This window comes from Microtus oregoni, unplaced genomic scaffold, assembly GCF_018167655.1.
Source record: "Microtus oregoni isolate MIOR12 unplaced genomic scaffold, Mior012 000029F_ref0000214, whole genome shotgun sequence".
NCBI lineage: Eukaryota > Metazoa > Chordata > Mammalia > Rodentia > Cricetidae > Microtus > Microtus oregoni.
Window position 1 is genome coordinate 28,509,269 of NW_024543088.1, and position 10,349 is coordinate 28,519,617.

The window sequence follows — 10,349 nt, forward strand, 5'->3', positions numbered from 1 at the left end:
TTGGTCTGACATATTTGGTAAAAAGTATCTCTCTTACTTTTGCATTAAACACTACCAAATAGATTACTTTAAAAATGTGTGACTCTTGCCTGCACTAGAATTAACTAAACCTTTTCTTAATATAGCCGGAAAGAGCCTGTGTTTTGCTCAATTTCTTGACACCAGAGAGTGCTTCATTCCATCTCGATTCTGTCTGGACAAGTTCAAATTAGCTGCTGTGCGCTGAGCTCAGATGCCCTTTCTTAACCAAAGGGTTTGGCAAATGGAAAGAACTTTGGCTAAAGCTTTGCCCGAAGCCATGTTTCCATAAATCGCCTGCTGTAGAGGGAAGTGAGGCTTGGACAGATGTTCGTCTCTCTGAGCTTTCTGGAAACGATAACGTAATTGTGTAATTTAGAACAAAAATGCTCTTTGAGAACCAATTCTTCTCCTGTTTCTGTAGACAGGGCCAGAATTTGATTGTATGTCCCTAATGTGTGAGATGCTGATCATTTCGGAAAAGCGAAAGTGAGTTATTAGAAAAGGCATATGGAAAATGAGACACTTGTGCATTTAGTCTAGCAGAAATAAGTTTTTCTTCAGAATGTTGTGAACTGTTTGATAAGATTTAGTAATGTCATTGCAGCCCAGTGTCAGGGATGTTAAGGACTCTCATGCCCGCAGGCAACAAGTGCTTGGAGCAGCATGCTTACCCTCCCTGTTCTGACACCAGTTGGCCCAGAAAACACGGAGGGGAAAATGACTCATTCGACATCCTAGCGAGGGTTGCTAATAGATAGGATGTGGCCAGGTGCCCTTTGGTGAACAAGCCAGTATTCTTTGCACTAGAGCAGGCCACCTCAATCAGTACTTCATAAGGATGTAATGGGTTCCTGGAGACTAAAATTTGTGTACCTGTCCGGTCACCAACAGAACTCAAGTTAAAACTAAAATCCAATGTGTAAGACAGATTTAAAAAAAAAATAGTTCAAAGCCAGAAGAGTCAAAGAAAAAGCACATGAATATATATTCATATATTCATATGCAGAAGCCCATATTCACACAAACAGAAATTCCAGGCAAATAAAAATTTTGAAACTGTAATATATAAGCAAAAGGATTGTAAGTTAAGCAAAATCAAAAGGAAAGTTCAAGAAAAGCATTATGAGACCAAGAACCACCAAAAATACTACTGAGTTTCTTTTGGGCTAATCATCTACTGTTGGGCACGGGCCCGCCCTGTGGCTGTATATTGAGTGAGACTCAGTTTTAGGAAACTAATTTCACTTTCCTGAGAAGCTATCAATTTGGGTGATAGCTTCTGGGTTGCGTCTTCTTCCCCTCTCAGCATCGAGATCCCATCTGGCTTAGCCCTGTGCAGGCCCTGTGCATGCCACCACAGTCTCTCTCAGCTCACACGATGTCTCTCAGGATTCACACGTGTGTCGGTTCTGTTGTGTCTAGAAGACTCATTTCTTTGATGTGTTCCATCTCCCCAGGTTCTCACAATCTTTCGGAATCCTCTTCTCTAGAGTTCCCCGAGCCCCGAGGTGAGGGATTTAATGGAGACATTCCGTGTAGAACTGAATGTTCTAAGGCACTCACTCTCTGGACATTTCCCAGTTATGGATCTCTGGATTTGTTTCCATCTACTGTAGGAGGAAGCTTCTCTAATGATCGCAGAGCGAGGCATGATCTGTGAATGTAGCGGAATGTCATTAGGAGTCTTCTATTGCTATGTGTCTTTAGCAGAACAGGAGTTTTGTGCTTTCCCCTAGATACATAGCCTGTCTGACTAGGTTCTTGGTCACTAAGGCAATGTTGGGCTGGATTCCGTTTCATGGAGTGGAATCAAATCAGATAGCAGTTGGTTACTCCCACAACATTTTGTGTCTCTATTGCACCAGAGTATCTTGCAGGCAGGTTATCATGAGAGACTCCATGGACTTCCCTGCAAACAAGCCCCTAATCTTTCCTCCATCATGAAAATCATCACTAGCATGTGACATGGTAGGGGCCGGAGACGTGGCTCATTGTGTAAAGTGTTTGTCATGAACACATTAAGACCTGAATTTGAGCGTTTTGGCAACTAAACCTAATTGTAGCACTGGATGGAAGACAAAGACAGGAAGATTTCTGAAAAGTATGAACCAGTCAGCGAGCTTTATGTTCAGTGAAAATCCCACCTCAAAAAATAAGGGGGAGTGTATTGACCTCTAGTGTCTGCCACCTGTGTGTGTGTGTGTGTGTGTGTGTGTGTGTGTGTTGTGTGTGTGTGTGTATGCGTGTGTACGCTTGCCAAGTCTGAATTAACTTCATTTGCAACCCTTTTTCCTGGTGTTCATTTAATCCACTGGCTGATGTACATTATCTCATTCTATCGTTTTGTATTGTCAGGAGCAGCCAAATATCCTAGCATAGATCTATCCCTCTATAGCCTGAAAATCTGGGGGATTGGAATTCTCTGAAGCATCATTTATCAGTAAAAGAGTTCTACAGAGATTCCCCTTCAGCTATGATCATATGATGTAAGCTGAGGGAAAAATGTTTACTCTTTACATTTTCTTTCAATTTTCTAAAAATGTGTCGATTTCCACAGCATTCCACAAGGCGGCCTATACATTCCTGATGATAACAATCATTAACTCACAGGTGAAACACTCTTGCCCCATGAGTTAATATTTCACTGACTGTCGGTTGCCCCCTTCGGATAATTGGGTTCACTGCAGAATACCCCTGAGTCATAAGCCCAATATCCTTTCAACTGTCTTGCTATGGTATAAGGCTGGGTGGCTCAGATGTGTCTTATGTGACATAGGGCATTTTTCTGCTCCAGTTATAAATCAGACTTTTTGGTGTTATGAAAAGACTATAGTCTAGACACTGGCAGAGTTGTATCAGTACTGGTTTTCACAGCATTCTTTCAAAGCCTTCTCAACAAAAACAACTATATGAACACAACACAATACAGCATACACACACACAGATTTCTACTTAGTCAGTGAAGTTTGGGGGAGGAATTTATCTTTTTGCTATCTACCGTGTACACCTAAAACAATACTTTTCAACAAGATGGCTATCGAGCAACCAGAGCAGGGACGTGTAGAGAATGTGAACACAGAAGGCAGGTTCTGTAGAGAATGACTCTGGACCTAAGTGTTTGCCTGAAGAGCTTCCAGACTCCCCAAGAAGAGCAATGAACACCAGAACCTGGACTGAGAACTGAGGAAAGTCAGAAGTCACAACGCTCCTTCTGCCGATAGTCATATACAGAGAAGTGCCAGGATCTGCAGAGCCTTGCTCATTCAGCTGAGTGCAGTCAAGGTGAGAGGCAGAATCTCTAGTAACAATGTTTGGAGTTGATAAGTGGGTGGAAAAACGTGCCCTTTCTTGCATAACCAGATTGGGAAAGCTGTAGGAGGCCACAGAAGTGAAGCCATTCCACCTTGACTAAAGGTCAGGGAGTTGAGACCTGTTCTTGCTTCTTCAAGGTTAAAGGATGGATGCTTGACCTAAGGTGTGGCGGCTACGAGATGTTTTTCCTAGACAAAAGGATATTTGGACCTAGGGTGTGGTTACTTGATATTTGGAGTGTGAAGAGGAAACTGCTTCGTTCCTTCTTGGAATCCTGGCAAAGAAGTCTTTTGCCTCCCCCTCTTTTTAAATTGGGGTCTATAAGAACCTTGAGGCCAGGCAGTGGTGGTGCAAACTTTTAATCTCAGCACTGGGGAGGCAGGGGCAGGCGGATCTATGTGAGTTTGAGGCCAACTACAAGAGCTAGTTCCAGGACAAGCTCCAGAGCTATAGAGAAACTCTGCCTTGAAAAATCAAAAATAGAGTAAAAATAAATAATTAAGTAAAAATAAAAAAAGAACCTTGAATAATAAACTTGTGGTTGATCACAGTGCTCACTGAATGCCCTCCCAATTCTATCTGTTGTCTCTTGTCTATTTCTTTCTTAATCCTCCTCCCTTCCCCCAAGTATGGATGAATAAATTGGGCAAGATTTCAAGAAGTGTACCTCAATGTGGAACCTAAAAACATGGGTCCACAAGAGAAAGTGCCTCACTTATACAGCATTATGTTGAGTGCTGGGGATTTTTCACCTCAGGAGGGGAGTAAAATCAATCAAATGGCGTTCTACTGCCTCTAAGAAAAGTTTAATAGCAAAACCCCCAGGCTCAAGCTGTTTCTGAGCTCAACTGCACCCTAAGACAAAGCTCTGATATAAATGAGAACGTAAACATTCTGTGCAGTGTGTTGGGCTCTCAAACTTATGTAAAAAAATCCCCAAACTGGTCATATTCAATAACAGAATTTTATTTTGTTACAGTATTTGGATGCCAGAAGTCCAAACTCCATGCTCCCTGGTGTGGTGGTGGTAGGGGGAGGTTACTTGTGGTCTTGTCCAGTTGAGGGTGTATTCCTACCCAGTGCACACGTGTGTGTGTGTGTGTGTGTGTGTGTGTGTGTGTGTGTGTGTGTGTGTATACGTGGCTGGGGGTGATCTTGTCTGGCTCCTGGCACCCCAGGTACTCACAGGATTGCAGGTGCATTTCTTGGAGACTCATCGTTTAATGTGGCACCCCCCAATTCCCCACTCCCACCCCCCATTACCACACTACTGCTTTTCTCTGTCTGTGTCCTCAGATGGTCTTTCTTATGTATTTCTATCACTATCTAAAGTCCCCTTGTAAAAGGCTGATATCTTGGTTAGGTAGCATCCCCTAGGATCACCTTGAGTTTTTCAATTTTATACTTGTACTTTTGTACCTCTAGGGAACAATTCACTTCACAGTACACATCCAACTTTGTAAATTTTCACAATGTCTGGCATTTAACAAAAATTATTTTGCATGAAAACAAATGTATATACAATCAATGATAAACAAAAAAACCCATCATAAAATCCAACTCTGAACTGATGCATACTTTAAATTCCTGAAACAAGAAATTGTAATAGTTGTGATAAATGTATTTGAAATGTTCAAAGGCTGAAGTCAACATGGATCATATTAAGTAAATAAATTCAAGGTATTTTGAATAGCTCAAATTGATATTTTAAAGATGAATATGATATCTGTGTTGAAAAATGTCTGACTTGATGGCAGGGGCATGCCAGGGAGCTGAGCTTGCATATAAAACACATTCCTGATGGGAAAGAAAAGAAGGGAAAACATGCAGAAAATGAGCAAGTTTTTTTTCAAGTTTTTAAAAAAAAGCCCACAGAATTTATGTGGCAAGATGTCAGAGAGCTGACAGTCATGTGCAGAGAAACTACAGAGATTGTAATGAAAAACTTATAGATCCCAGAGGTTGGACAAGTCTCAAACATAACAGTCACAAAATAACTGCCCTGATCAAATTGCTCAAAAATAGGAATTCAGAAAAAAAAATCATAAAAACCAGACAAGTACAAATGATGAGGTCTGTACCAAGGAACAAAGGATACAGAACACGTCTTGTGAAGAACCCTCAAGTCAAGCTTACAAGACTAGAACATTGTGACTACAGTGACATTTCCAAAGTTTGTACTTAAAATGTGGTGGCTGAAAACAACTAGAAAAATAAGAAAGTCTCCAATTAATGACTTCATTTTACAGCCTAAGAATCTAGAAAACTAATTACAATCAAACATCAGGAAAGCAAAAGTGAGAATTGTAATTAACAAAAGCAAAGTTGTTTGTCCTAAAAGAAAACGTTCACAAATATCTAATCAAATTAACCTAATGCGATAAGATATTTAAAGGAGAAAATGATCAAAGTAAGTACAAAATGAATGAAGTCTCCCTTTAAAAAAGGAGACAAAGACTTTAAAAGAGACAGGACACGAAAATAAAGCCTCCTTTCCTGAAGACCATCACAAGGAATGTAAATAAAGCTGTTCAGAATGACAGAAACATGATACCAGTTGAACACAAAGGAATTAAGAAGATTAAACTCGTAAATAATTCAGGTAGAATATGTAAGAGGTTGCAAAATTATCATTTACATTAATTGAAAAGAAATTAGCTATTAAAAATACCAGTGCAGCTTTATGTCTATGATATGTATAAGCAACATATATTTTTTGCACACACACACGCAACATTAACAAAAATTCAAGAAAGAACTAATGGAAACGTATGATGGAAAGTGTCTTGTGTTTACATCTCTGAAGTGTTTGAAAGCACAGAATACAGTGAAGTCAAAGCCTACAGAAAAACAGAATTGAGGTCATTCAAGAGAATAAAGATTAAGCAATCTATCAGAACAATCTCAGATGAAGAAGACAACTGGAAAAGAGGAGGAGGGAGAAGAGGAGGAAGTAAACAAAGGACAGATGAGGAAAATGTAAACCAAAGTACAGAGAGTTAAGTTTAAACACATCATTATGTTAAAAGTCATTGGTCTGAAAGTACAGAGAAGATGTTACTGGAGATGTTCAAATTGAATAGAAACACATATATTATAATATGCATTTACATGCTATAGTACACATGGAGTATATATGTTCCAAATTATATATTATATATAATTATTCCATATTATATGAATATATAGAGCTCAATCTAAATTGCAGATTAAACCTAAAATGATAGAAAAAGGAATGAAAGCTGATACGACTAAGAAGGAATCCCTGAGAGCTATGGTACATGAGGATAAAGTGTCATTCACAACAAATAATACCCTTAGGGATAATGAAGGTACTTTGTGGGATAAAGGTTCAATTACTCAAGAAGACATACCCATAATTTGCAGCAGAGTTGCCAAATGAAAGAAGTTGGAAAGTTGATAGAAACACAAGGAGAAAAACACATTTAGCTGAAGGTTTTTTTTTTCCTTTTATTGAAAATAGATATTTTCCTCATGAGTATGGAGCCTTCCACTGGAGCATGATTGCTCACTGATGGTATTGTACAGGAGACTTTTACTAGATAGACACAATACACATATCATCTCTTTATCTCAGTAAGGGAACCCATGACCTACCAAGATAATGACTGTACCAAAGTCCAACTCAATGAACCAATGAACTTATGGGACTATGGGTTAGGTATTACTATCTAGTTACGGTAGAAGGGCAAAGATAATAGTGGTAACCTGTGTGATTTTGAAGGTCTATGGTAGTTTGTATGAGGACTGTCACCTATAGACACATGTATTTGAATACTTTGTTTTCAGTTGGTGGTGGTGCTATCTGGGATTGCTATGGAAACTTTAGGAAATGTAATCTTGCTGGACAAAGTACACCACTGGGGGTAGGTTTTCAGGGTTGATAGCCTCACCTACCTGCTGGCATTTTTGTCGCTTCCTGTGGATGGTTGAGATGTGAGCGCTCAGCTTCCTGCTTCGGCCGCCAAGGCTCTGTGACTGTTGCTATGTCATCTTCACCACTATTGACTCCAGGCCTCTGGACACATAAGGTGAAATGAACTTTCTTCCTTTTGTTGCTTCTGGTCATAATAATTTATTTCAGCAATAGAAAACTAACTAGCACAGGGACTCTAGTCCCTGTGACCAACAGCTCCTAGGGAGGCTTCTCACACTTAGCCCTTGGCTGCTGTTTTAAAATGCTATGATTTCTGTAATTGGCATTGCCCTTTGAGCTAGATATTGACCCCAGGGAATCTGTTTTCTTTGTTTGCAAAATAGAAGTCATCCCAACATTGCCTAACAGTCACATAACACCCATGAACATCCATCTCATGCAGTAAGTACTTGATAAATACAAGTGGTTATGGATAGAAATAGAAACATTTACCCTGCTGTCTCTTGCTATTCTTGGACATTGTCTTTGTATCTTACAATAAAGTTATAAAATTAGACAGAAATATCTGGGTGGGGCATCATGTTTCTTTGTAAATGTTTAAGTATATGGTGTCTCAGAATTCCTGAGTACTACCATTCATGCTTGCTCATTAAATGAAATTAAGAAATTTGCAAAGCTTTTCTTCCTTTTACACTTGGAGAAATTAACTCAGATATATGAAGTAACTTTGAGTCCATGTAGTCTTTGCAGTACTTAGCTATTTGCTGCTGTAACTAGATAACTGTTAGCATAAACCATTTAAAAGCAGAAGGGTTTCTTTCAACTTACAGTTTTAGAAGGCTGAGCTCATACTCGCTTGGCTATATGCTTGTGTAGAATCTGTATGGCAAAAGTACATGACAGATGCTGATCTTCACTTCTTCATAGACAGAGAAACAGAGAGAGACACAAAAGACCAGTGACAAGATTCTCTCAGTGATGGAATCTCATTGACCTACTTTCTCCAGCAACATCCTATCTCTGAAATTTCCCTGAACCTGCCCAAATAGCACCACGAGCTGGGGACCAAGTGTTCAAAGGATGTGCCTAGCCTGAGAGTGCATATCTAGACCACCCTAGATGCAGTGACTAACATGTCTGACTGTGGGGTTGTAACCAGGTGCTCTCCCTTGTCGAGGGATAAAACACTCCCCGTTACTATAACATACATGCAGAGGAGGCACAGATGCCATCAGAAGGGTCTAGCCAACGTTCCTTTACCAGTTCTGGTATTTCTGCTCCACTCCTCTCTATTTTACCCAGAAGCCATATTCTGACACCCGGACAATACACTTACTGATGAACTTCACCGCTGCCACAGCCAGGAACATTCACTGCACACAGCTACTTCATAAAGCCAGGCCAGCAGACCTCGGTGTATTTTCCATGTGATGTATTTTTCAATGAACACGGTAGCAGGGGGAGACTTGACTGCCCCTCAGCAGTCACTGTTTGTCAGGCCCTTCTTTTCTCTGCAGAATTAAGCTCTCATTCACTTGTAAGGAAGCAAAAATTAAGCAGAAACAAACCACTTGAAATAGAACACGGACTAGAAGAAACACACTTTGCTGTTCTCATCAGGGGCGCCACTGGCCGCAAGAAGACAACTGAGTTGCTGTCTGGCAGAGCACAGCCTGTGGCAGACAAATAAAAAACAATGAGGTCACACAGAAGTACCTCATTATCCAGAGCTCAAAAATAGAAGCCTGACAGCACGGGGTGGTGCGATAGCAAGAAGAACGGGGTTGGAAGTCCAGACATGTGGGGTCCATTTCCAGTCTCATTGCCAGGCAGATGCACAGTTTCACTCCGTTCTTCCTTTGACCCCAATTTCTGTGTTTACGAACACATAAAGAAGAGATAATTTTATATGCTGCCTATAGCCTTTTCCAGATTGGCAGTCAATCAATATATATTTATTTAACACCTATTAGGCGCCAGCAACTTTATTATGTGCTAGGAGCACATCAGCAAATAAAACTGACTTGATCCATCCCTTTATTTCAGCACAAAGAAAAAAATTCAAGGAGTAGCCTGTCCTGGGAGTCACAGGACCTCAGACACCATCCTGAGGAGTAACAGTGCCCAGCAGCTGTCCTGCTGTGCCCAAGATGAACTGTAGATTTGTGTTAAAATTATGACTTTGCTGATCCTTTGCACCACATGCTGGTGATTGGATCTTGCTGGAGTGACAGCAATCACATCTTGACCACTCTCCCTGTTTCCTTCCATCCTGAGGCCATTTGTATTACCATGAAAGTCTCACTGGCAGGCCCCATGCCCAGGAATAGTAGGAATAGTTGCCCAATGTAAAACAAACAAACAAACAACAACAAAAAAATCTCCATTTTTTCTTTTTGTTTTGTTTCAGCATTGTTTTGTCTGTTTTGTTTTGTTATCAGCGTGCGAGAGAATATGATCATGACATTGGGCATGTAGGGAGGTGGAGAGGAGTTGAAGGAGGCGGACAGGGGGAACATAACTAAAATACATTGAATGAAAAAAAAACTATAATTTAAAAAAATATTGTTCTCAGTCTTCCAAGTGATTGTTGTCAGTATCATTCCTTTTTCAAGACTGCACTTTCTATCTTTCTTGTCTGAACACACAAAGACAAGATATATCATATATCTATATATACATATATATATAAATTGTGTTCTACATTTGGGAGGAGTCAGCTTACTCATATCAAAGATTATAGCCTGTGTCCCAGTCTGACTGTGCCGCAGCAGCACAATGGGACCCTCAGCGAGCAAAGGTGTCCTTATTTGCCTGAGTTCTGTGTGAGCCAGGATCTGGGGAGTAGTGAGCAGAAGAGACTGCACACACTCCAACACATCCCCCTTCCCTGTTGCAAACTGCAGTACCCCACAGGGCAAAGTCTCAGCGCATACCAGAGGATTGTTGCTTTAGCCATAGAACTTGGTAGATATGCAGATTCTTAAAGCTCCCGGGTACCTCGGAGGATGGGAGCTGAGGGAGCTCTGGCTTCTCCAGAATTCTTACACATACTAAAGTAGCAGGTCCAAATCATTACGAGACGCTACTTTATAGACTCTGAGGAGAGACTGACTCA

The 10,349-nt window shown here is 40.5% G+C and overlaps 1 long non-coding RNA gene across 1 annotated transcript; it reads right to left on the reverse strand.

Annotated features, from left to right (window-relative positions):
• Positions 1 to 1,167: 1,167 nt before the first annotated feature.
• On the reverse strand, positions 1,168 to 8,876 carry LOC121465130. The gene is made up of 4 exons (XR_005976617.1): positions 8,568 to 8,876; positions 8,060 to 8,150; positions 7,252 to 7,372; positions 1,168 to 1,675 (listed from the first exon to the last, which is right to left on the reverse strand). It is a non-coding gene; the product is annotated as an uncharacterized LOC121465130 (long non-coding RNA).
• Positions 8,877 to 10,349: the final 1,473 nt, after the last annotated feature.